Here is a 27,604-nt window from a genome sequence, read left to right on the forward strand (position 1 = left end):
AAGTAAAAGCAACATTCCCTCTGAGATCTATTTTACATGTATTTAGGAGAGCCTTTTGCCAATGAGAATAAAAGGGAAAATTCAGTGTAGTTCCCGTCTGAGTTCAAAATTCTGATTTTACCAGAATTATGCAAAATCAGGATTAGACATGTAGAGATTACAGAGCATAGAGCACAGTCCCAGCACCTTGTGGATGAGTTTCTTAGTTTGCAGACACAAGCAGTTGGTATGTTCAGTGAGGCAAACAGACTAGACAGTCGTCAAACGGACTTTCAAACTAACATTCCATGAATCTATGACTCTGATGAAGTAGATGATTTATCTTTTCAAATGAATCACAGTAGAAGTTGAGAGTTTTAGAATTGGTTAGTGTATCAGAGAGGATGGTTTTGACTGCAAGTAGTAAGACACTTAACTAAAAGTGATTTGAACAATAAGGTTTCATTAATTCACATAGTGAGATGACCAGAAGTAGGCAAAGATGCCGGCAGATTTCCTTCTTGTGTCACATTGGCCAGAAGTGAGTCACTGGCAAAGGGGAAATGGGATCTCCAAAATGGATTCAGACCCTCTGGAACTGGGTCAACCTCCCTGAGCAGACTGCTACCTAATTCTAGAACCCAAATCAGGGTTCTGTTAGCAAGGAATGAAGGATTACTCTTCAGTAGGCAACCAGCAATATTCTCCACGGTTAGGATGCCCCTGCCTCACCCCAGAACCTCAGAAAATAGTCAAATAGAGTCAACTACAAAAATAAAATCGGAATTGGAAGGCCTGGAAAACTGACAAAATGAATGAACCCTCTTTAAGAGAGATAAGAGTGGGTCAGGCTATCAAGTCCTAGAGCAGCCTAATTTTCCACGATGCAAAGTCCTGCGGGAGGCAAGCAAAAGGAGCATTATTTATGGCGGTGAGGAAGGGCGTGAACGTGTTTATATGGAGGAGGGGGACGAAAGAGAGAAGATGCGCGTATATGATTCACTTGTGGGAATAGTTTTAAAGTAGAACACTTAGTATTGCAGTCAGTCAGCTCTAAACAATTTGTGTTTCGGTGTGGAAAGTTATGCTGAAAAGAGAATTCTTTGTCTAAATAGAGCAAACATAGGATCTTCATCACCGTGAGAAGGGTCCTTTTTCACACGACACCTCGTAAGCCATAACTGCCGCCGTAAAAGCTACCTCATCCCTTTCAGGTTGGCATGCAGAGTGCAGCCCACTGAACAGGAGACAGAGTCACAGTTTCTCTATGACATTTCATTCCAAGCCTCAGTTTCCCTGACAGTATCCCCCTTCCCTTTTCCTTAAACAACATCAGCTTGAGAAAAACAGTCATTTTGGGGGGGGAGGTGGGGAGGAGATGGAGAGTTAAGTGGGGTGGGTCAGGGTACATGTTCGAAACCAGCAGGACAGCCTGGGAGAGAAATCAGGCTTCATGTCCAAATTATTTGGCTTCTATCTCCGCTGCTGGCCATCTCTTCGTGTTGTGTGCTTCAAGCACCCTAAAGAGTATCTGGCATTTTTCCTCTTAGGCCGGCACAGGACAATGAGTCTGGACTGATGTCTACTTCAGTGTCCAGAGTATGACCTTCCACTTTTATTAGGAGCCTGCTTCTCATGGCCCCGATCCTTCAGACTGGAACTTCTTCTGCTGGTCCAAATCCCCTTCCCTACCCCCCTTACACCTCACCTCTTCCACGGGACCCTTCCCTAATGCTTCTAATCCTCTCTGTGGTCTCATTCCCTTCCTGGAATTTAACATCACAATGTTTAATATATAATTCGCTCTCTGTTGCCAAACTATGTATCCAACGAGTTTCCCACTGTACCTTCTTTGGACATGCATAGTAAGTGCTCAGCAGGCATCGTTAACACATATACCAATATGAAAAAGACACTATATGGTACAAAGAATATGAAGGAGTTAAGTGCGGGCAATGTGGTGAAGGACCTTATAAGCGTGATGGAGTTCCAGTTTTATCCAGCGGACAATGGGGAGCCAATGAGAGCATTAAGCAAGAAAATGCATTTTTAAAATAGTCTTAAACATGGAAATCCATTTGTAAAGGAGCATTCTAGCTGTAGTATAGAGAATCAAGTGGAGGGAAACAGTATTAGAGGCAGGGAGACCACTTAAGAGGCAGTCAAAGCAATGTAGGTGTGACAGGGACAAAACATCAATAAATAAATGATTAGTCCCCTTTCAAGAAACTTCAGTGCAAATTAAATTGCTTTCCAGTTTTTTTTTTTTGGCTGTTCAGGTGATATTTCTTTGAGATACAACTCCGTGATGACCCTGACCGTGAAGCTGCCCAGCTTCATGCGGGTTACATAGGCACGCAATGATAATGGCCAAGCCTAAAGTATCAGCAGTGTGGATTAAGAAAGCGAGACAGATTAGTGAAATATTGGAGCTACAATCAAGGAACTTGCTGACTGACGATTTTGGAATTAAGGATGTATGTGTAGAGTGGTACCATTCGCTGAGATAAGAAATACAAGAAGAGGAGAAGCAGGTTTGGGTGAGGGTTGGGTGAGGGGTTTATCTGGGGGCAAACTGAGTTTGAGGTACCGTTGCATGTTCAGGTAAATACATCTGGCAGGCAATTGGATATCAAGGCCTAAAATGGAGATGAGATTTGGGATTATCAGTTTTATCCCATGGTAATGGCAAATAGGGAAGTGGGTGAGATCTTCCAGGGAGGGTACATAAGCAGAAAAAAAGAGAAGGCTTCAGACCAAACTCCAACGATAACAATATTCAAGAGAAGAATGAGGAATAGGAACCCACAAAAAGGAGAGTGAGATGAAGAGACCCGACAAGTAGGAAGAAAACCAGGAATGCATGTGGTCCAAAAACGCAAGGGAAGCAAGCTTTTCAAAAGGGAACGGTTAATATCAAATGCTGCTTAGAGGTCACGTAAAATAAGGTGTGTTTTTGTTGTTGTTGTTGTTGTTTTTGCGGTACGCGGGCCTCTCACTGTTGTGGCCTCTCCCGTTGCGGAGCACAGGCTCCGGACGCGCAGGCTCAGCGGCCTTGGCTCACGGGCCCAGCCGCTCCGCGGCATGTGGGATCTTCCCGGACCAGGGCACGAACCCGCGTCCCCTGCGTCGGCAGGCGGACTTTCAACCACTGCGCCACCAGGGAAGCCATGGCAGGCGGATTCTTAACCACTGCGCCACCAGGGAAGCCCTGTTGTTGTTTTAAGAAGCAATTTGGTTGGACAGCATTCGTGACTCTGATAAGAGTGCCTTTGGTACAGTGCAATTTAATTGGAGTTGGACTGCAGTGGTAGAGTGGGAGGTGAGGAAGTGAAGAAAGTGAAAATAGATCACTCTTTTGAGATGTTTGGCTGGGAAGGGGGAGGATCTGGCATTGAAGCAAATCAGCACCCAGGTGCGGCACAGGCGGACAAAAGCTGGAAGACACCAAAGGAAATGCTCTGGGTCAAAGTGTCTACCGGGAGGAAGCCAGCGCGTGGCACAGCTTCCCAGGTGCTCAGCCTCTACGGACAGAGTTTCCACTGTCTGTTTAGACAATGGTGGCAGATTGGGGACTTAGGTTTCCCATGACTCTGCTTAAGAACATGGGCTGTCTTGAGCTGGAAGGAAGAAAGCTGAATAGGGAGCTTCATAACACCTTCCAAGAGGAAAGCCCCAGTTGTTTATAGTAGTACTTACAGTGATCCAGCTGAGCTTACAGTGCTCAGTTTTATATTTCAGTAAATCAAAATATATTGATGGGTGAGGGTAGAGACAAATGTCTAAATGAGAGCACACAGATTCTGCTGACAGGCAGAGGCAAGAGAAAAAATAGAGGCCTGTGCTGCAGCATGAAGATTTGAATCAGACCTTATGAAGAGCTTACTGATTCTAAGACAATGTGGCAGTGTCATACATTATCCAAAGATCTTATAGAATCCCCACCTTCTGAAACTTTTAAAGCAAATGTTGGATAGCAGTAATCTATGAATGCTTGGAATGCAGGCCTCTCTGGAATCAGGAAGATGGATCAACTGTTTTCTCAAGGGCCCTTACAACATCATGAAGGTTTCTCTACAGAAATATAACCCAATTGCTAAAGTTCCTTGTTACTCTCCCTACATTTCAAAACCAAAAGGTCCTGGGCATTCTCTGCCTGTCCAGTGGTTAGGACTCAGCGCTTCCACTGCCTGGGGGGCCTGGGTTCGATCCCTGGTCGGGAAACTAAAATCCCCCCCACACACACACAAAAAGTCCCCAACATGGGAAGGCCCATTCATGCTAGCATAGTATAATACCTTTGGAAGCTGGGACGTGATGCCTTTGTTTTCTGTTCTTTTCTGAGGCAAACCTGAGCCCCTGGGAAGAATCAATCCTCAAAAGCGCGCCCTAATCCTCAACAGACTATGAATATTCTCCTTCTGTTAATTCTAATAATAACTGCTACTACTTATTGAGAGCTTACTATGTGCCAGGAACTATGCTAAGCATCTTACTCACACTGTTCCATTTTATCTCCACGACCCAACCACCCTTGAGAGAAGAAGCCACCCTCCCCATCTAAAGAGAAGAAAACTGGTAGTCAGAAGGATTATGTATTGTGCTATGACCATAGAATTATTAAGTCATACAGCCAAGAGTTGAGCAAAAACTTTCTGACTCCCAGTGTGCAATTTTCCCACTTCTGCATTTTCAATGACAACTGGAGATGACCAAATATAATTGTATTTAGTGGGTGACAAATGTCATTTGGTTGAGGAATATGCTGTTTATTCACAGAATGTGTGTTTAGTGGCACTTAGGAAAGAGTTTAGTAAAATCTAATCATCTCAAGAAATGAAATTTGCTTTGACAATAAAATCAGCCATTTGTTCAAAATCAATATCTTTTTTTGATTTACTGAAATGTGAAACAACTCTCGGTATAAACCCTGAAGCATAACTTCCCATTGTCAGCACTGCTATAAACAACCAGGCCTTTCACTTCAGGAGATGAGTTGATTATGAAGAGATTGGGCTCTTTATTTCCGTTGCTGCTTTTGAATCATCTTGCTCTGGTAACTCACTTCCATCTTGTGCCTGACTAGAATGGAATTGGGAGTTAGACCAAGTCTCTTGGTGTGCTACCAAATTTGAGAGCTGATTTACTCCTTGGGGCCAGCCCAGTGCTCTCCCCAAAATCAGCCCAATAGCAGATACACGAGCACCATGGACCTCTTGTATGCAGATAATCCTGTTCACCCACTGTCCATAATGTGCACACTTGGAGTATCCAGTACATAACCAGTCCTCCGTATATGTTTGTTGGACCATCTTTATACTACAAAGTGCTTCCCCAAAGCACTCATTTGTCCGATGGGCCTAACAAGTGGAAGGAGGCATCATTCATGGTTATGAAAGAAGAACAGTATCTGGTTCTTTGGAGGAGCCAAGCTTGACCCCATGCATTCAATCTATTGAGCTAGTCTACTGGGAATTCTCCTCCTCTCCCCAGTCATTCCCTACAGAATATTCTCACCATTTAGTAATAGTCCAGCGTCTCCTCAAATGCCTCTTGGGATAGGGAACTCACTACCTTTCCCCAGCAGCGCATTCCATCCTTGAATGTCTCTGACTGATGGAAAACTCTTCTGGGATCCCTCTAACTTTTTAATCTTCCTTTAACTTTCACCATCTCGTCTTTACTGCAACTCTTTAGGCCTCGTGGTATGAATTAATCTGTCTTCTATGAAATAAATATATTTGTGAACCAAGCACTATACTGAGTACTTTCATATATATTATCTTATTTAATCCTCATGACAGTCCTTCAAGGGAAGTATTATATTCCCCTATTTTTAATAAACATGAAAAACAAGGTTCAGAGGAGTTGAGAAACTTGGTCAAGTTCACACAACCAATAAGTGGCAGAGTTGAAATTTGAACCTGGTTGACCTGATGCCAAAGTTCACATTCTTTTCACCAAACTATTATACCAAACTGCCTTCTCCACATGACAGCCTTTTCAATATATGTGAACAACTCTCTCAGGCCTCCTAAGTCACATCCCTGATTCATTTAACTGTACCTCACTTGCCACGGTTTTGAGTTCCTTCACCATTCTCCTCATTCTTCTCTGAACATGTTCCCATTTATCAATATCTCTTTGACAGTGAGGCTTCCAGAAATGAGTAAAATAATCCAGATGTGCTCTGACTAACTCAGAACCCTCTTTCTGTATTCTCTGTTTCGGGTCATTTTGCCTGGTGGTTTTCAGAAGGACTTTTGCCAAAGAACATTTACTTCAAACAGAAGAAGTCCCCATTTATAAAACTGATACAAACAGCAAATTCAAACAAGAAGTAGTATCCTAGAACCTTCTCTATTCAAGCTCACTCCCACCCAGTGGTAGTTTGCATGGCAACCCCCAAAGCACTTGGGCAAAATGCTAGGGAAATAAAGAGCACAGGTTAAGAAACCACAGTTAAAGTTGAGTTGGATTTTTGGACACTTTTGACGTACGATGTGATTACAGAGGACTAAAAATTCACATGTCTCTCATCCCCATCTCCTCATCTTGTACTTGCACTGTTGGTTTTTCGATTGTTTTGACTGTGACCCTCAGTAAGAATTATATTTTACACCATTATTCAGGATATATAGTTGAAATAAAAGTTTCATGAAACAATACTGACTTACCCTTACTACACATACATCATAGTACCGGATCTTATGTTAGTCTGTATTCAGTTCCATCTCATTAGATTCAGTGGGTTGTGATTCATAGTGGATCAGGAAAGCAACACGATGGCCTATGACTAGTTTTCAAGAAAAATGAAATAGAACAACAACAAAAAAAATCAGTGTATCATGTGTGGTAAGGGTAAATAAGTATTGTTTCATGAAACTTTTATTTCAATTGTATATCCTGAATAATGGTCTAAAATATAATTCTTACTGAGGGTCACAGTCAAAACAAGCTTGAAAGCCACTACACTCACCTATATTTCCCCTAACTCATCCACGAAGGTATCTGAGAAACCTTACCAAGTTGGTAACTCTGTTTAAAAGAAAATAAGAATCCCTTGACATAATTTGTTTCCAGCCATAGTATCTATAAACACCATTTCCTCATCTAAGAACTAAGAAACAACTGTTTAATAACCCATTCCAAGACCTTTCCTAAATCAACATCAGGTTCCCTCCTTACAGTTTGTGGGGCACATCTTCGGATTCTTCTTGAGGTCAGACCTATGTTTAACCACCTCTAATCGTCCAACATATCTTCTACTGCCCAGTATTTCTCAGTAATTGTAAAACTGGGTTCTAAAAACTCGTTTGCAATTCTAAGAGGTAGTTCTTTCTGTCCAGGAAACTTGAACTCAGTTTAAAGAAGTTTGGTGCTATTTTACAGTCCCTTCACCCATCTTGGACTTTAGTAACTTTGACTCAATGTTCTTTGTGGTCATTCTGTTTAACAAAGGAAACAAAACTTTCCTCTCTCTCATCCATCTGCATTATACCACCTGCCCCAAGCCGAGGACCTTTGCCTTCCCTGAAAGATTTCAGGTCTCTGTGTGCCTGAAGAAAAGCTATTTTCTATTGTTCTTTAAACTTTTTGCAAGTCTCAGATACCCTAACCACAACTGGATAGAAGGAGAAATATAAGCCTCCTCTTTGAAATCTACATGTCAATTCAATTTTATACAAGTGGATTCAGCATTTCCTGTTGTTTTGAAAAACTATATATAATAACATTCATGCATGAAAAGTTACAGCAATCCAGGGAGAACAAAGAAAAGTAACAGTCATTTTAGTACAGAAAAGGCACCTTCTTTTCCCCTTTTTAAACTCTTGCCTAATGTGCCTCATCGTCTCTTCTTCTCTCCCCTGCCAACCTTTTCATTTCTACAGAACGTCCTCCATCACCCTGAGTGATATGGAAGCTACTGAAACTCAAGTTCTTCAGGGGTTACTTGCCTTTCTTCATGCACTTCCATCACTCTCCCATATGCATACTGAAAGAGGACAGAATTATATCTTTGGAATGAAGGCCATTACAAGTGAAATTCCCTGCAGGGACAGACTTCTGAATTTTGTGAAGCTCTGTAGGGAATCAAGAAAATATGAATTATAATAGGTTTGCTTGAATAAAGGGGTTTCCCAGGGAGAAAAAAAAAAGAAAGAAAGTTTACTTTAAAAGTTCTTGGCACCAGAGATGAAAATCTCACCACCTCCACCCCCTCCACCACCCCCTCCCAAGGCCTCAGTGACTATGGAACCTATCTCACTGTCAAAGCAAAGAAACGGTCTGTGGCCACACTCCAGATAATTCAGACCAAGGGATGTGCGGTGGAAGGAAGGAGTGACTTGCCAGTAAATGGCAAACAGGGAAGATGTAAGCAAGTTAATCTGAAATATCTGTAAACACCTCTATCAGGAGCCAGCAATGCCAGTGGGCAGCAGGGACAGCTAGGTGGGAGTAAAAGAGAGGTGACAGAAAGGATAAGAGAAGTTTAGGGAGTGGAGAATGGCTCAAAGAGCAGATTAATGAGGCCCAGGGAGTAGTAAAATGAAACCAAAAAAGTTATTTGACAGCCCTTGTGCCAACCATTTACTTCATCCTATTTGGCTGGTTAGTTTAAACAACTAAATCAACCACTTTTTCTTTTTTTTGGCCTTGCCTTGCGGCACGTGGGATCTTAGCTCCCCAACCAGGGATCGAACCCATGTGCCCTGCAGTGGAAGTGCAGAGTCTTAATCACTGGACTACCAGGGAAGTCCCTGAATCAACCACTTCTATAGTGACCACCAAATAATGAATTGGATGGTATTAAAACATACCACGAGAAAGAAAATCTGGTACATACAGCCAATGGAATATTATATAACCTTTAAAAAGAAGGAAACCTTGTCACATCCTACAACATGGATGAAACTTGAGGAAATGCAAAATGAGATAGACCAGTCACAAAAAGACATATACTATATGAGTCCACTCATATGCAGTATCTGAAGTAGTCAAAATCATAGAGACAGAAAGTAGCAAGGTAGATACCAAGGGGAATGGAGAGAGGGAATTAATGTTTAATGGGTATAGAGTGTCATTACTGCAAGATGAAAAAGCTCTAGAGATCTGTTGCCCAACAATGTGAATATACTTAACACAAGTGAACTGCACACTTAAACGAGGTTAAGATGGTAAAAATGTTATGCGTGGGTTTTTTTTTTTTTACAATAATAATGATAAACTCATACCGACCAAACCTCCAATGGATTTTCTCACTTTCTTTCCCTATTCTCATGCCTGGACAGCATCATTAGTGCAGCAGTCTTGCTGCTCGGCAGTCGGTTCTTGCAGCAGTCCAGATATAAGCATCCTAAGTCAGGAATGTTCTGCTCTATTCATTTGAGCCACGTGCACTCTGTCAACCCACATCAGTCACGGCCAGTCCCTCCCGCAGATCCAAAGGCTCATGAACGTAAAAATGGGGGAGGGGGAAGTGCTACTCTCTAAGGTAAAGAGGAAGCTTAGTCTACACCAACCGTGGCAGGAAGGCGCTGCTAACTTAGCCACGCTCTTCTCAAAGAGCTCAAAATATCGATAACCTTAAATGTGAAAGTACTTAAATTAGAGAGTGATGACAATTGACTAAAAATGAGCAAACTTCCTGTCAGACACGTTTATAAGCTTGGAACAGTTATTCACTTCTTCAGGAGTACTAAGCCATATTTTACCAGTTCTCTGGACAATTTCCTAATCACCCACTTCCCTTTGACTAAGGTAGCATGTCTAGTAGAAAGAACATAGCCAGTCCTGGGTGTGAGTCCAGATTCTACCATTTATTAGCAGTGCAACCTCAGGCAAGTTACTTAAAGTCTCTGTGTCTGAGCTTCCTCAACAAGAGAAAGTGGGATAAAAGCCCGTATTGTTTCCTAAGGCTATTGTGATAGTTAAACAAGAAAACAAATATGAAAGACCTTTGTTTTCTGAAAAGCACTTGCAACTGTAAATTGTTGGTGTTAATCAGAAGTGAAGAGAGAGGTCATATGGCATTACATGTAACGTTGGCTTTTGTTTTCCTTCGCCCCACCAGTTAGGTGAGTGGCATGTGGAAAGGTTTCACAAACCTCCAACTATATAGCAATCAAATTATACTGTCACACAGCATGAGATGGCAGTTACTGTTGTTCAGACTCTGATTTGACAACAGCACCAAGAACCATAAAGAAAGTCGACTTTAGGAGTCCCTAGTGACTCTCCACATTACTCACCTGTAAAGGAGTGATCCATTAGCGTTTATGGCTGGAAATTACAAAATAGCACTAAATAAACAATTCTTCTAGTTGCCATATCTAGATTTGAGGAAAAGAACATCTTTTTTTTTCTTTTTTTTTTGCGGTATGCGGACCTCTCACTGTTGTGGCCTCTCCCGCTGCGGAGCACAGGCTCCGGACGCGCAGGCTCAGCGGCCATGGCTCATGGGCCCAGCCGCTCTGTGGCATGTGGGATCTTCCCCGACCGCGGCACGAACCCGCGTCCCCTGCATCAGCAGGTGGACTCTCAACCACTGCGCCACCAGGGAAGCCCAGAACATCTATTTCTGAATCATTTATTCTGTTCTCCTCTGAAATATGGCAATATATTTTTTTCAATATTTTATTTTATTTTTAAATTTTATTTAACATCTTTATTGGAGTATAATTCCTTTACAATGGTGTGTTAGTTTCTGCTTTATAACAAAGTGAATCAGCCATACATATACATATATCCCCATATCCCCTCCCTCTTGCGTCTCCCTCCCATCCTCCCTATCCCACCCCTCTAGGTGGTCACAAAGCACAGAGCTGGTCTCCCTGTGCTATGCGGCTGCTTCCCACTAGCTATCTATTTTACATTTGGTAGTGTATATATGTCCATGCCACTCTCTCACTTAATCCCAGCTTACCATTCCCCCTCCCAGTGTCCTCAAGTCCATTCTCTGTGTCTGCGTCTTTATTCCTGTCCTGCTCCTAGGTTCTTCAGAACCATTTTTTTTTTTTTTAGATTCCATCTATATGCGTTAGCATACAGTATTTATTTTTCTCTTTCTGACTTACTTCACTCTGTATGACAGACTCTAGGTCCATCCACCTCACTACAGATAACTCAATTTCATTCCTTTTTATGGCTGAATAATATTCCATTCTATATATGTGCCACATCTTCTTTATCCATTAATCTGTCGATGGACACTTAGGTCGCTTCCATGTCCTGGCTATTGTAAATAGAGCTGCAGTGAACATTGTGGCACATGACTCTTTTTGAATTATGGCTTTCTCAGGGTATATGCCCAGTAGTGGGATTGCTGGGTCATATGGCAGTTCTATTTTTACTTTTTTAAGGAACCTTCATACTGTTCTCCATAGTGGCTGTATCAATTAACATTCCTACCAGCAGTGCAAGAGGTTTCCCTTTTCTCCACACCCTTTCCAGCATTGATTGTTTGTAGATTTTTTGATGATGGCCATTCTGACTGGTGTGAGGTGACACCTCACTGTAGTTTTGATTTGCATTTCTCTAATGGTTAGTGATGTTGAGCATCCTTTCATGTGTTAGTTGGCAATCTGTATATCTTCTTTGGAGAAATGTCTATTTAGGTCTTCTGACCATTTTTGGATTGGGTTGTTTGTTTTTTTGATATTGAGCTGCATGAGCTGCTTGTAAATTTTGGAGATTAATCCTTTGTCAGTTGCTTCATTGGCAAATATTTTCTCCCGTTCTGAAGGTTGTCTTTTCATCTTGTTTATGGTTTCCATTGCTGTGCAAAAGCTTTTAAGTTTCATTAGGTCCCATTTGTTTATTTTTGTTTTTATTTCCATTTCTCTAGGAGGTGGGTCAAAAAGGATCTTGCTGTGATATATGTCATAGAGTGTTCTGCCTATGTTTTCCTCTAAGAGTTTGGTAGTGTCTGGCCTTACATTCAGGTCTTTAATCCATTTTGAGTTTATTTTTGTGTATGGTGTTAGGGAGTGTTCTAATTTCATTCTTTTACATGTAGCTGTCCAGTTTCCCCAGCACCACTTACTGAAGAGGCTGTCTTTTCTCCATTGTATAGTCTTGCCTCCTTTATCAAAAATAAGGTGACCATATGTGCGTGGGTTTATCTCTGGGCTTTCTATCCTGTTCCATTGATCTATCTTTCTGGTTTTGTGCCAGTACCATACTGTCTTGATTACTGGAGCTTTGTAGTACAGTCTGAAGTCAGGGAGCCTGATTCCTCCAGCTCCGTTTCTCTTTCTCAAAATTGCATTGGTTATTCGGTGTCTTTTGTGTTTCCATACAAATTGTGAAATTTTTTGTTCTAGTTCTGTGAAAAATGCCATTGGTGGTTTGATAGGGATTGCACTGAATCTGTACATTGATTTGGGTAGTATAGTCATTTTCACAATGTTCATCTTCCAATCCAAGAACATGGTATGTCTCTCCATGTGTTTGTATCATCTTTAATTTCTTTCATCAGTGTCTTATAGTTTTCTGCATACAGATCTTTTGTCTTTTTAGGTAAGTTTATTCCTAGGTATTTTATTCTTTGTGTTGCAGTGGTAAAGGGGAGTGTTTCCTTAAATTCTCTTTCAGATTTTTCATCATTACTGTATAGGAGTGCAAGAGATTTCTGTGCATTAATTTTGTGTCATGCTACTTTACCAATTTCATTGATTAGCTCTAGTAGTTTTCTGGTAGCATCTTTAGGATTCTTTCTGTATAGTATCATGTCATCTGCAAACAGTGACAGCTTTACTTCTTCTTTTCCAATTTGGATTCCTTTTATTTCTTTTTTTTCTCTGATTGCTGTGGCTAAAACTTCTAAAACTATGCTGAATAATAGTGGTGAGAGTGGACAACCTTTTCTTGTTCCTGATCTTAGAGGAAATGGTTTCAGTTTTTCACCACTGAGAACAATGTTGGCTGTGGGTTTGTCATATATGGCTGTTATGTTGAGGTAAGTTCCCTCTGTGCCCTGCTTTCTGGAGGGTTTTTATCATAAATCGTTGTTGAATTTTGTCAAAAGCTTTTTCTGCATCTATTGAGATGATCATATGGTTTTGTCTCCTTCAGTTTGTTAATATGGTGTATCACATTGATTGATTTGCGTATATTGAAGAATCCTTGCATTCCTGGGATAAACCCCACTTGATCATGGTGTATGCTCCTTTTAATGTGCTGTTGGATTCTGTTTGCTAGTATTTTGTTGAGGATTTTTGCATCTATGTTCATCAGTGACATTGGCCTGTAGTTGTCTTTCTTTGTGACATCTTTTTCTGGTTTTGGTATCAGGGTGATGGTGGCCTCATAGAATGTGTTTGGGAGTGTTCCTCCCTCTGCTATTTTTTGGAAGAGTTTGAGAAGGATAGGTGTTAGCTCTTCTCTAAATGTTTGATAGAATTCGCCTGTGAAGCCATCTGGTCCTGGGCTTTTGTTTGTTGGAAGATTTTTAATCACAGTTTCAATTTCAGTGTTTGTGATTGGTCTGTTCATATTTTCTATTTCTTCCTGGTTCAGTCTCAGAAGGTTGTGCATTTCTAAGAATTTGTCCATTTCTTCCAGGTTGTCCATTTTATTGGCATATAGTTGCTTGCAGTAATCTCTCATGATCCTTTGTATTTCTGTAGTGTCAGTTGTTACTCTCCTTTTTCATTTCCAACTCTACTGATTTGAGTCTTCTCCCTTTTTTCCTGATGAGTCTGGCTAATGGTTTATCAATTTTGTTTATCTTCTCAAAGAACCAGCTTTTAGTTTTATTGATCTTTGCTATTGTTTCCTTCATTTCTTTTTCATTTATTTCTGATCTGATCTTTATGATTTCTTTCCTTCTGCTAACTTTGGTGTTTTTTTGTTCTTCTTTCTCTAATTGCTTTAGGTATAAGGTTAGGTTGTTTATTTGAGGTGTTTCTTGTTTCTTGAGGTAGGATTGTATTGCTATAAACTCTCCTCTTAGAACTGTTTTTGTTGCATCCCATATGTTGTGGGTTGTTGTGTTTTCATTGTCATTTGTTTCTAGGTAATTTTTGATTTCCTCTTTGATTTCATCAGTGATCTCTTGGTTATTAAGTAGTGTATTATTTAGCCTCCATGTGTTTGTATTTTTCACAGATTTTTTCCTGCAATTGATATCTAGTCTCATAGCATTGTGGTTGGAAAAGATACTTGATATTATTTCAATTTTCTTAAATTTACTGAGGCTTGATTTGTGACCCAAAATATGATCTCTCCTGGGAATGTTCCCTGAGCACTTGAGAAGAAAGTGTATTCCCTTTTTTGAATGGAATGTCCTATAAATATCAATTAAGTCCATCTTGTTTAATGTATCATTTAAAGCTTGTGTTTCCTTATTTATTTTCATTTTAGATGTTTAATGTATCATTTAAAGCTTGTGTTTCCTTATTTATTTTCATTTTAGATGGTCTGTCCATTGGTGAAAGTGAGGTGTTAAAGTCCCCTACTATGATCGTGTTACTGTCGATTTCCCCTTTTATGGCTATTAGTATTTGCCTTACGTATTGAGGTGCTCCTCTGTTGGGTGCATAAATATTTACAATTGTTATATCTTCTTCTTGGATCGATCCCTTGATCATTATGTAGTGTTCTTCTTTGACTCTTGTAATAGTCTTTATTTTAAAGTCTATTTTGTCCGATATGAGAATTGCTACTCCAGCTTTCTTTTGATTTCCATTTGCATAGAATATCTTTTTCCATGCCCTCACTTTCAGTCTGTATGTGTCCCTAGGTCTGAAGTGGGTCTCTTGTAGACAGCATATGTACGGGTCTTGTTTTTGTATCCATTCAGCCAGTCTGTGTCTTTTGGTGGGAGCTTTTAATTCATTTACATTTAAGGTAGTTATCTATATCTATGTTCCTATTGCCATTTTCTTAATTGTTTGGGGTTTGTTATTGTAGGTCTTTTCCTTCTCTTGTGTTTCCTGCCTAAAGAAGTTCCTTTAGCATTTGTTGTAGAGCTGGTTTGGTGGTGCTGAATTCTCTTAGCTTTTGCTTGTCTGTTAAGATTTTAATTTCTCCGTCTAATCTGAATGAGATCCTTGCTGGGTAGCGTAATCTTCGTCGTAGGTTTTTCCCTTTCATCGCTTTAAATATGTTCTGCCAGTCCCTTCTGGCTTGTAGAGTTTCTGCTGAAAGATCAGTTGTTAACCTTGTGTGGATTCCCTTGTATGTTATTTGTTGTTTCTCCCTTGCTGCTTTTAAAATTTTTTCTTTGTATTTAATTTTTGATAGTTTGATTAATATGTGTCTTGGCGTGTTTCTCCTTGGATTTTTCCTGTATGGGACTCCCTGTGCTTCCTGGATTTGATTGACTATTTCCTTTCTCATATTAGGGAAGTTTTCAACTATAATCTCTTCAAATATTTTCTCAGTCCCTTTCTTTTTCTCTTTTTCTCCTGGGACCCCTATAGTTCGAATGTTGGTGTGTTTAACGTTGTCCCAGAGGTCTCTGAGACTGTCCTCAATTCTTTTCATTCTTTTTTCTTTACTCTGCTCTGCAGTAGTCATTTCCACTATTTTATCTTCCAGGTCACTTATCTGTTCTTCTGCCTCAGTTATCCTGCCATTGATTCCTTCTAGAGAATTTTTAATTTCATTTATTTTGTTGTTCATCATTGTTTGTTTGCTCTTTAGTTCTTTTGGGACCTTGTTAAACGTTTCTTGTATTTTCTCCATTCTATTTCCAAGATTTTGGATCATCTTTACTCTCATTACTGTGAATTCTTTTTCAGGTAGACTGCCTATTTCCTCTTCATTTGTTTGGTCTGGTGGGTTTTTACCTTGCTCCTTCGTCTGCTGTGTGTTCCTCTTTCTTCCCATTTTGCTTAACTTACTTTGTTTGGGGTCTCCTTTTCACAGGCTACAGGTTCGTAGTTCCCATTGTTTTGGGTATATGCCCCCAGTGGCTAAGATTGGTTCAGTGGGTTGTGTAGGCTTCCTGGTGGAGGGAACTGGTGCCTGTGTTCTGGTGGATGAGGCTGGATCTTGTCTTGCTGGTGGGCAGGTCCACGTCTGGTGGTGTGTTTTGGGGTGTCTGTGACCTTATGATTTTAGGCAGCCTCTCTGCTAATGGGTGGCGTTGTGTTCCTGTCTTGCTAGTTGTTTGGCATAGGGTGTCCAGCACTGTAGCTTGCTGGTCGTTGAGTGGAGCTGGGTCTTGGTGTTGAGATGGAGATCTGTGGGAGGGCTTCCGCCATTTGATATTGCATGGAGCCAGGAGGTCTCTGGTGGACCAATGTCCTGAACTCGGCTTTCCCACCTCAGAGGCACAGGGCTGGCGCCCGGCTGGAGAACGAAGACCCTGTCAGCCACACAGCCAGGTATGTGGGTAGTTTCTTGCCTTTTGGGAGGTCTGAGCTCTTCTGCCAGCCTTTAGTAGGTGTTCTGTAGGAATTGTTCCACACGTAGATGTATTTCTGATGTATTTGTGGGAAGGAAAGTGATCTCTACCGCTTACTCCTCTGCCTCTTGAAGGTCTCTCCCTCTGGCAATATATTTTTTAAAAATTAAATCGTTTTTGTCTACTTCTTGACCTAAAAGAGGTTTCTCTGTCATTTCCAATTCAGCCCTACACTTGGAAAACACACATTAGAATTTTAGAGCTGGTTAATTATTCCTCCTTGTGAAGGCTAATTCAGTAAATGACCCAATTGTTGATTAAGTGTCATCGCTTTTTTTAATGTGAAAGCACTTGGAAAAGTATGAACTGCTTTACAAATATAAGGGATGATGTAAGATGTTAATTGGCATCTTCAGGAAATATTTTCTGTTGATTCATCATACACTTTCTAAAATGGGAGGACACAAGAACAAAATAAGTCTGCAAGGTGTTTATTCTGATTTTGTAATATCTGTGATTGTCAGTCTCTATTTTAAATGCCTTCCTGGATAATGTTATTTATTGCTCATTCAGTCCAGACCTACTCTCCTTGCTCTGTCAGATGCAGGAAAAGACCTTCTGGAACTGCAAAGGGGAGCCAAACTTTTCTCTAATCCTTTAATAGAGGGTGCAGGAGACAAAAATCAGGCCTTTAGGGTAGATTCTCCTTCATAATAATATTAATATAAAAATTCAGTAAAGTTGAATGGTTGGGAAAACAGACCTCCTGGATTTGAATCCCAGGTCCACCACTTGCTAGAAGTGTGCCTCTGGGAAAAAATCTTTATCTGTAAATGGAGATGACAGTGATACTTTTCTCTATAGGGAAGTTGTGAGGATTAAATGAGATAATACTGATATATAAAAAATCACTTAGCAAAGTACCTGGCTCGTAAGTGCTCAATAAATTAGCAGGATGAGCAGTAGCAGCACCAGTAGTAGTATTTGACCTTCCATTCACAGAACAGAAAATTGAAGTGATAATTTACAGAACCAAGACATAAAAGGACCAAGAAGTTTGGAACTGCTATAGAAATTGTGTAATCTTCCCTTCCGTCCTTTGTACATAGGGGTACCTTTTGCAGAGAGGCATGCATAAACCTGTATATGAGTTTCATGGGCTGTATCAAGCATATGCTCCAGAGACTGATCTTAATCTACTGTGACCTTCACAGGATGTTTCGTGTGCCTAATGCTAATGTGACGCTCTCTCTAGATTGCTTAAAGCGTGTTCACTGCAGTCATTGAATGGTGCCCCAAATCCTTCATTTTCTTTCTTCTGTCAAGAAGTGTCATGTGGACTGTGGAGCTAGGGTTGGAATGTAGTGTGAGTTTCATACGTCTGTGAATTTGAGATGTATAGATTTTAGATCATCTTCCATCACTTTGAAATCAAGAGGTAAAGAGCAGCTCATTCAGTGGGTGGCCATCCTAGGTGGGTCAATTTCACAAAAAAATTAAATATGAAAGTAGATAAGTAAGATGACAGGGTTTTTCTAGGTCAATACGAAGAATATGACTCTCCCAAGACAAAACAGAGGCTCCCAGCTAAGTGGAAAATCAAAAGGAAAGAAGTTATGAGGCTAATATATTCATAATAAGAAAGAGCGCAGTGTCCTAGAATTTTTGAAGCAAGTTTAGTCTATGAGTTGCTTTGTCTTTTTCTTTTTTTTAATCAAGATATTCAGGTTCCAAGCATGTCAATCAGTTTTTAAAAGTCTAATGTATAAAAACCCAAATTTAACAAAATTATAAACTGGGAGAAGCATTACAATAAAATTACCCACAGAGTTTCTTTCTTTTTTTTTGGCCGTGTTGGGTGTTCGTTGCTGCGCGTGGGCTTTCTCTAGTTGTGGCAAGCTGGGGCTACTCTTCGTTGCGGTGCGCGGGCTTCTCATTGCGGTGGCTTCTCTTGTTGCGGAGCACAGGCTCTTGGCACAAGGGCTGCAGTAGTTGTGGCACGTGGGCTCAGTAGCTGTGGCTCGCAGGCTCTAGAGCGCAGGCTCAGTAGTTGTGGCGCACGGGCTTAGCTGCTGTGCGGCATGTGGGATCTTTCTGGACCAGGACTCGAACCCATGTCCCCTGCATTGGCAGGCGAATTCTTAACCACTGTGCCACCAGGGAAGTCCCAGAGTTTCTTTAAATATCAATCATTTCCCTTCTCCAAATTCATTCAAACTCTTTTTCTTTTAACTGCACTTTTTAGGCCCACATCTCTTAGGTAAAATCACAATCAGGGTAGAATAGCCTATTACCCAAGATATTTGCATTGCTCCCTCCAAAGTGAACGCTCGGTTATTTATATAAGAAGTGGAGAACAGCAGGCCAACATCTTCAACTCCAGCACATCCAAATTCTGCTGAAATGTCTGCACACAAGCAAATAGCCAGAGTTGTCAGGGGCCTTAAAATAAAAGTCAAGTACCGTGCTCAATTCTATATCGAAAACGTAATTTATCGCATAAATAAAACTCCCTCAGCAGTGTCCTCTTTCCACACGAAGGACAATGGCATGTTAGCTCTTATTAAAGCTATGAAGCACTAGAGGAAAAGCATCTTCAGAGTTCAGGGAGAGTCACAAGATGCAAAGCTTGCAAACTACTTTTGAACCACTCAGTCTTGCACACATTTTGCCTGGCAGGCGCCATAACCTGAAATAAACCTGAAACTCTCTAAGATGCAGAGGTATCTGGTTGGAAAATTCAGTGGTTAGTATCTAGGGCTTATCTATGGCCAACATCCTGGGCTAAGTTCAAATGTGAGCCAATTGGCCTAACTATCTTTCAGACTTTATCTTTAAATGTAGCCTTGCTCTCTATTAACTGTGGGAGGGGGAAGTTCATGATTCAGTGCCAACCCATATTTATTAAATGGAAACACAATTCAGAGAGAAAGTTCTGTTAGCTGTCATGAGGCGTGTCATCTTTTCATGCAGAAGTTAGTATATATGTAAAAAGTGAACACGGGAACATATGAAACACCAAGAGGCTACACCTGCTGAGAGGTGTTTATCTTGAGATACATAAGAAAAACTGGTGTTCATTTGATCCGCCTCAGAACACACTCCCCATTCCAAATCAAGGGGAAAAGGATTCTGAAGGAGCAATCCTAATTTCTGACAAGGAGACTAGCAAGAGAGAATATAAAAGACATTTAGTAGTAAATGCCCATTGTATTATTATTTAATAAGTAAATTCTAAGCACACAGGAACTATTGTCATGGGCCCACCTTATGAATCATTCAGTACAGAATTCTTTCTCCAAAAGATGTTTGGGAGAGTGGCATGATCCACTATGAAATCATCCTCAAAAATCACAAGGGTGAGAAGCTTTTAAACGGTAAGGACATCAACATGGCAGCGCCAGAGAGTCAGAGAAGCTCTGGTTAAAGTCAATCACAACGAACTTCATTAAAGTCCAAACACAGCGGATTTATTTTGTGTGGCTATTTTCTGGACATGGCAGCTTCACAGGCCAGTAGATACACTGAGGATGCTACTGACTAATAAATTCTCTCAGTACCAGATAGTCTTTGCTGCTTCTGGTTCACTTTTACTAGTTTTCTATTACCACTGCCCTGCAGTGGGTATTGCTCTTCCTTTGTCGTTGTATATGGGTTGATGCTGTGAATCTCAGTTAAGATCCAGTCAGAAAAACAGAAATTAGTGATTTTAACAGAGAGAGATTTAATATAGGGAATGGGCTGCACAGGTGTTAGAGGGTTGCAAGAAAAGAGGTAGTATCTGCATGAGGCAGTCACCACCTCTAGGGCTGGGGAAACAAAAGAAAGGGGTTGGACTTGTCAGAACCTAGAGAGGTGGGACCTACTCCTCTGAGAAGAGGGTACCAGTCAGCCTGCTTCCGGCCCCTGAGAGGGAGCATGATGAGACCAATTCTCCGATTACGGAGAAGAGCTGGAAAGTGCAGCCAGCCACTGCCACCAGGATGAAGGGCTACTGTTATAGCAACACTGACTGGAACAGAAAGCAAGCAGGAAGGAGTGAGTGCCCTCGCCCTCCTCTAGCCTTCCAGAGTCGCTTTATTTCCCAGATTGTCAGGATGGATCAAATATCCAGCTGGTAAAAAGAGAAATGTAGTTTGCAGAGTCCCAAGCCCAGTATCACAAAGCAGTGTCTTTATTATTATTATTTTTTTTTTGCGGTACGCGGGCCTCTCACTGTTGTGGCCTCTCCCGTTGCGGAGCACAGGCTCCGGACGCGCAGGCTCAGCGGCCATGGCTCACGGGCCCAGCCGCTCTGCGGCATGTGGGATCTTCCCGGACCGGGGCACGAACCCGCATCCCCTGCATCGGCAGGCGGACTCTCAACCACTGTGCCACCAGGGAAGCCCTTTATTTATTTTTTTGAATTTTATTTTATTTATTTTTATATAACAGGTTCTTATTAGTTATCTATTTCATACATATTAGTGTATATATGTCAATCCCAGTCTCCCAGTTCTTCCCACCCCCCCACCCCCCGCCGCTTTCCCCCTTGGTGTCCATACGTTTGTTTCTCTACATCTGTGTCTCTAGTTCTGCCCTGCAAACCGGTTCATCTAAAGCAGTGTCTTTAAAGGAGTGAGTCTGGAGCTGGGAGACAATAGCTCACTAACTAACACACTGTGCAACGAGGTGTTGGATTTCCATGTCATTGTTGCTGCCGGAGTCACTCACATATGCTTACGGTTTGGATGAAATGTTAATTAGAGTGGACTGTTTGCCACAGAGAATTTCATCATTACTGAATCCATAAGAAGCTGTTATGGGGTGACCTCAACCAGAGCTGCTCAGTTTGTTTGCTAGTGATTCTGACTCCCCTGTTGTTGAAACTCGGGTACTCAATATGCATCACAATTTTTTGCTTTTGTTCAGGCTCAAGTCCGTAGCCTGCCTGCTTCCTTAAATGATTCTGTACACATGGTAAGTGGTCAGATGGCCAGTCTCCAGAGTTCTAGAAGCATGAAGCCTGAGCTGGGCCATCTGTTGAGGATGTGCTGTTTTGTATTACACACAGGGAAGTGGTGGGCAAAACCCGGAAGTGCACTGGAGGCCTAATGAAAATAAGACCAGTTAAATCTTCCCTCTAAATGTTCATTAGGCCATCTGTTCTTATTAGTGTCCTTATCATTTGGAAACATTACAGAGTTAAGATGAGACACAATCTGTGGTGGAATTCTAGTCTAACTTGAAATGAACTTTTGAGTAGAGCAATCGTGACTTGTGACATTTCTCTTCCCATTTAGAACCCTGCCCACTTCTAAAGATCTCCATGGTGAAATTTTTTAATAGTTCCTTCCTGAAATATTATACCGGAAAACAGGGTTAGCAGTAGCTACAGAAATGAAAACATAATCTCAGAGTGGCTGATCAATGAAATCAGAACATTTCATAAAAGCAGTGCAGTCATACTTCTGGCCCGTAAATTGCTTTAGGTGCCAAAGGGAATTGGAAGCGTGGTCTATCCTGTCGAGCCAATACTATAATATTAACAACCTGCAACAGACAAGTTTCTGCAACTGCTCAACAGGAAGGAACGCTACCAAATGATTCTGGGGCCTTCTTCAAAGTCCCTGGCTCCTACGCAGGCAAAGCCTTGGCTGTCGACAAGAGCCCCACCCGCTACTGCATGAAGACCCACAATGGTTTTTTCTTTACTCCAGATTCTCTCAGAATGCATGGTCTCATCACCTGGTCTCACATTGGATTTCGTGTTACCTTGGACTGTTCTCTGGTCATCTCCCCTTCTGTATGTGTATCTCCCACAGTGCTGGCTATACACTGGGAATTTAAGAAATACATGTAAAATTAAATTGAAATAGAGACACAAAAGAAAAAGCAAAAAAACAGTACAACTTTCATGTTCCTCTCCCCACCCGCAGAAGTGCTGAAAGTGTTAAGTTCTTTGACTGTAATGATAAAGCCCAAGATACAGAGAGATACAAATAGTAAATCGGCAAGTAGCATCGTGTACAATGTGTTCTTACAATAACAATCAAATTTACAAACAAATTAGCTGTGGAGTCTGAAGGACATGCTGTAGTTTTCACACTGGGCCTTCATCTCCTGCTGATAGATGACTTTGACTGTAAATTAAAAACTGGAAGTGGTTAAACATTCTGTGTATTCACAAGTGCCATTTCCAAAATTGAGGCTTCAGAGAGGAGATGCAAGAAAGGGTGACGGAAACTCAGAGCAATTATGCCTGTTATGAAGATGAGGTAGTGGCAATTACACAGCAGACTCATACAGAGTGTGTACGTGCCGATTGCTCTGAGGGAGCCTCTGAGAACAAACTTTTATAGCACCCATCAGGCCTTGGGTCTCTAGAGGAAGGAAAGATTTTCAGCCACTCGGTCAGTGTGCTTTTGGACAGAGCTTATGGCCCCAGGAACCATCTTGGAAGGGATACGTGCTTTTTTCTTAATGAGCTTGAATGAAACTCTTATGTAGCAGAGCGGTTTCATTCACTGTTTCTTTCCTATTCTCAAGCTTTTTGGTGTCAGGACCCCTTTACACTCCCAAAAATTGTTGGAGACTTCAAAGAGCTTTTCTCTATGTGGGTTTTATCTATTTACTTTATTAGAAAGTAAAAGTGTGAATTTTTTTAAACACAAAGCTATAGTAGCCTCAGGCACCCTCTGGAAAACTCCACTATATATACTCATAAGAAAGTACAAAAGGCAAATAGTATTAAGAATAATTTTGACCTCACAGACCTCCTTGAAAGAGTCTCAGGGATCCCCGAAGTCTGCAGACCAAAATGGAAATACCATATTTCCTCAGTTCTAAGACACCATGTATTCTAAAACGTAGCATCAATTTGATAACTTTAGGTGGTGAGGAGAGATGCTCCATTAAATGTATGCGTTGATTATAAGACACAACCTCACTTCAGAAAATTTAAAATATGGAAGGGGTAGGAAATACAGTTCTTAAGATTGAGGAAATATGGCAACTCCCACTAACCTCAGTGGGTCTCTGGAAATGCAGATTTACTGACTGGAACATGTTGAGGAAAATTAGTTTTTCTTAGAGCTAATTTGTGTTTTACAATTTTTAAAATGCATTCATGGACTGAAGATGTTACAGTCAGTGAGGCACTAATGTTTTCATTCAATAAACATTTGTCAACTGTAATACCAGATACTGGAAATACAAAAATGAATGAGACCTCATTCCTGCCCTTGAAGACTCACAGACCTAATAGAAGACAGAGGAAGGCAAACAAATATTTATAGTATAATGGAGAAGCATTGGATCTGAATGAGTCATGGACCTGGAAGAACAGCTTGAAGTACCCAAAGATGGAGCCCTGGGTATTCAGGAATGCTTGAGGTTAATCACTAAGTGTAAGCAATTAGTCATCCTCATAACAAAGGGCTGCCCTAGTGGACTTTGGCACATGTGTCAGTCTCTTTGGGACATTAATTTATGTCAGTTTAATTTAATTTTGCAAACACTGGTGATCTATCCAGAGATGTAAACCTAGAAATTTGTTAGACCGGATTGACCATATTGGTATAGTCAGTAGCGCCAGTCAAAAAGAGAGCTTAACAGAACATTTTCTTGGTTGTGATTGGATTTGGCTGAGAATAATAGAGCCCCTTCCCCCTGCCACACACACACACACACACACACACACACACACACACACACACACACACACACACACACACAACAGTGACATAAGCAGGATAGCAGCCACATTAGTGTAGTCCAGGACTGGATGGCAGTTCCACGAGGTCGTCTGGGACCCAGGCTCCTATAATTCTGCCCTGCCCACCCGGCACAGAACTTCCATTTTCATGGCCACCTCATGGTCTAAGACATCTGCTAAAATTCCCACCACTTCTATCCATATTGCATATTGGAAGAAAGGGCAAAAAGAGGCTCCTTCCAGTTGGGTCAGCTGTCCTTAAGCAGCATCAATTTAAAAGTGTGGATACTTCCACACCTCCTCTTACATCGTATTGCCTTGAACTTTATCACATGGCTACAGGTAACTGCAAATCAGGCTGGAATGCCTTCGATTCTAGATAGCAGTATGCCCAAATTTTAAGATTAGTGCACTAAAGGAGGAGGAGAGAGTGAAAGAATGATAGGGTAGGTCTAGAACTAGTAGTCTCTGCCGCAGGCATCTTAGTAACCACAAATTCAGCATTTTGTTTTGACCCTGATACTGTCTGAGCTTCTTCAAATTTCTAAAAGCCATCTGGAAAAATTTGGTTTGGGGCACTTGGAAAGCACAATGATACTTTTCAGAGTGATGGTTCCTATTGATCTTCCTTTTAAAAAGTGTGAGTTATTGCAAGATGAAACATACCAGCTCTGCTTTGGGGGGTTTTTATTTGTTTGTTTTGCTTTGCTTTGTTTCCTCAACTTCCACAATGTTTTTGAAACATTGGGGTAGGTGTGATTTAATCTATAGGCTCTGCAGCAAAATGATTCTAAAGATCAGTCCAATTGTAACTCTTGATTAGATTGATCCTGGCTATTCATCTGCAATGAATAATGTGACTTACGTGTCAGTTATTCTGATTGGGCAGCCATGGACACAGACCAGGCTGACACATTTGACCAAAGGTTGAGGGGTTCCTCAAACTCTCCAGCCGTTATGCAGAGAAACACAAGAATGTGGATCTGAGATAATGGGAAATAATTTGCCGGTTGACGAGTCCGTGTAGTCTCAGTGTATTTCATCTTCTAATAATTTCCACTTTTTAAAAGCAAGATCAATAAGGGCCATCGCTCTCAAAGGTGTCATCGCGCTTTCCAACTGCAGAAAACCAAACTTTCTCCAGACGGTTTTTTCCCTCTTTTATAAATTTGAAGAAGCTCAGACAGTATCAGTGTCAAGAAACGAGAAGGCCATTTGCAAACTGACAGAAAGTGATGCTAACAGTCTGCAGTTGTCAGCTTTTAGAAGAATGGGGAAGTCTAACATGGAGTTGGCAGAACACCTGGCAGAGAGCACTGCGTCCCGTCACTGCATCTTCCCCCAGGTTGGCGTACTACAGAAGCGCTAATCATACGCTTCCTGGAAATTCCTGCTGAAGAGGCCTCAGAGATCAAAAGCAAACAGTCACTTTTCAAATGAGCCACAAGGCTAGAAATGTACTAAAGGAGGGAGATGAGAAGTGTCCTGTTTAGGATAGTGAGACAGGGCCGTTTGGGAAACAGCTGGTTTCTTCAGCACAGTTGAACTTGGGGAAAAGAAGTTATTAGCACTTGGTAGCAATGGCAAAATATAGTAACAGTCATGATGTGTTTCTGAGGCTTTTCCATGGAAAGTAATTTCTTAAAATGGATGGAGTGGAACAGAAGTAGTCTACTGCTCTGTGTCACTGGCAACACCCTGTATCTATTAGAAAATGAAGGAAATGAAGTCAGCCAAAGGTTGTCAGTTACATGAGGGCAGGGCCTAGTCTGTGTTGGTTAGAGCTGGCTCCTTAGTGCCTAGCATAATGCCTAAAATGGGATAAAGAGCCATTTATTGGCAGAAGAAAGGAAAATAAAGTAGCATGTTCTACACTTGGAACTGCACCAAGAGTACTGTTACAAATAACAGTGGGGAATCCAAGTAATAAGCTGAAATATTAGCCATGAAATTGGCTGACAAATGTAGGAGAAATAATATATCCCAATATAAGCCAAATGTTTCTTGGAGGACACATAGCTTAAAAGGATTCTCAAGCAATGGAATAAATGAACAAGGAGGGAATGGCTGGTGACAGAGAAGCAAGGGAAACATTGAAAGAGCATGACGATGTGACTGCACTTAAGAGTTCATGAGAGGGACTTCCCTGGCGGTCCAGTGGTTAGGACTCTGCACTTCCATTTCAGGGGGCACAGGTCCAATCCCTGGTTGGGGAACTAAGATCCCACAAGCCGTGAGGCACAGCCCAAAAAAAAAAAAAAAAATCAAATAAGGGTTCATGAGATAGCCAAGGAATAGAACATGTCCATAGTCAGACAGGAATGAGAAGAAATACAGGCATGTTCCATAATAAAAAGTAGCCTTTACAGAGCTCTTTCTGTGTACCAGGCACTGTGCTAAGTGCTTTATGTAGATTTTTTTGGTATAATTCCTATAATAAATTTTTGAGAAGGTATTATTACTATACCCAATTTCTAGATAAGGAAACTGAGGCTCAGAGAGGTTAACTGATTTGCTCCAAGGTCACAGAGTTAGCAAATAACAAAATTTTGAACCCAGGAAGTCTTAACTCTGAAGCCCGAGCTCCTAACCACTTCCTTCTACTACATCTGAGCCTTTTTCTACGGAGAGTATATAGCTTCCATCAGATTCTCGAAGGACTTTGTAAATCCAAAAAAGTATGAGAAACAGTGTAGCGGACTCTAAGCCCATGAAGGCAGGGACCTTGTCTGTCTGAATCAGCATCAGATATTTGCGAGAGGCGTGGAGGGACAGCTATGTAAATGTGTGAATGTACTGGTGAAGATCTGGCCTCCAAATTGATTCTCCTGCATCAATCTGGTCTCCCTCCAGCCTGCTCCCCAAACTGCAGCCTAAGTAATCTTTCTAAAGCCCTAGTCTGACCATGTCAACCCCCAACTTTAAAGATCTTCATTGACTCCTCAACACCCTCAGTTCAAGTCTAAAGTCCTTAGCCTACACAGCCCTTCATGGCTTAATGCAGCGGTTCTCAACAAGGGACAGTTTTCCCCTTAGGGGACATTTGGTAATGTCTGGAGACATTTTTGGTTGTCACAGCTCAAGGGAAGGTGCTACCTGCATTTAGCGAATAAAGGCCAGAGACGCTGCTAAATATCTTGTACTGCACAGGACAGGCCCCACAACGAAGAATCACCTGGTCCCAAATGACAATAGTGCCTCAGTGGAGAGACTTAAAATTAGTCCCCGGCAAACACTGAAACTTCATTTACCACCACTGCCTACCCTACTTATGCTCCAGCAATCCCAGACTCCGGTGAGCTCCACACTCCCATATGGTTTCGTGCTTCTGTGCTTTTGTTCATTCTTTTCCCTCTGCTGAGATCACTCTTCCCACCTTGCTTTTTCTCAGTACCTTTGCTTCATCCTTCAAGATTAAGTTTACATTTCTTTTCTAGGAGTATTGCCCCAAGCTTCCTCCTCTGTGTTCCCATGTCATCCTGGGCATGTGTCTATCGTGTCACTTAACCACGTGATATTGAAATGACCTGTTTCTGTATCTGCCTTCTGTCACTTGACCGTGAACTCATAAA

At 41.3% G+C, this 27,604-nt stretch overlaps 1 protein-coding gene across 8 annotated transcripts in view; it reads left to right on the forward strand.

Annotated features, from left to right (window-relative positions):
- TENM1 (teneurin transmembrane protein 1) overlaps positions 1-27,604 on the forward strand; it is a 799,512-nt gene that overhangs the window by 719,761 nt on the left and 52,147 nt on the right. The window lies entirely within an intron of this gene.

Source organism: Delphinus delphis, chromosome X, assembly GCF_949987515.2.
Source record: "Delphinus delphis chromosome X, mDelDel1.2, whole genome shotgun sequence".
In the NCBI taxonomy this organism is placed as follows: Eukaryota; Metazoa; Chordata; class Mammalia; order Artiodactyla; family Delphinidae; genus Delphinus; species Delphinus delphis.